At 45.0% G+C, this 520-nt stretch overlaps 1 non-coding gene across 1 annotated transcript; it reads left to right on the plus strand.

Annotated features, from left to right (window-relative positions):
- Positions 1-134: 134 nt before the first annotated feature.
- On the plus strand, positions 135-206 carry trnaa-ugc (transfer RNA alanine (anticodon UGC)). Its single transcript has one exon. It is a non-coding gene; the product is annotated as a tRNA-Ala (tRNA).
- The last annotated feature ends 314 nt before the right edge of the window (positions 207-520 follow it).

The raw sequence follows: 520 nt of genomic DNA on the forward strand, positions 1-520 counted from the left end.
ACCAATAAGATTGCTAAAATGTCTCAGTCGGTATGCACCATAATGCATCCACAAGCGCTTTGAGAAAAAGTGCCATTTTAACTGCTGCAGCCCCACTGAACGCCTGTCCTGACAAAAAGACATTGGCGCACACAGGGGATGTAGCTCAGTGGTAGAGCGCATGCTTTGCATGTATGAGGCCCCGGGTTCAATCCCCGGCATCTCCAACATCTTGATGTTGAAGACAAGAAGTCTATTAGAGTCCCCAATCGTGCGCAGTTGTCCACTAACTAAGACTTGGACAATATAGTACACACAGTCTCTCCTAGCCTTAACAAGCTGTTCTTAGGATGGGAAGTTCACAAGAGAAACAGCCAAGACGTCTAAACTATCTCTCGTGGACGAAAAATGGTATCTCTCTGTTTCCTGGATGAAGGGTAGAACGGTAATGGTAATCTTACAACGGGGTCTAAAGTTTCAGTTGCAAGTCAAAGCCACATGTGAGCTCTCACAAGCATTTTTATCAAATAAGACTGACTTG

This window comes from Seriola lalandi, unplaced genomic scaffold (genome assembly GCF_002814215.2).
Source record: "Seriola lalandi dorsalis isolate HSWRI2012SDOR001 ecotype SW California unplaced genomic scaffold, Sedor1 jcf7180002054783, whole genome shotgun sequence".
Classification (NCBI taxonomy): domain Eukaryota; kingdom Metazoa; phylum Chordata; class Actinopteri; order Carangiformes; family Carangidae; genus Seriola; species Seriola lalandi.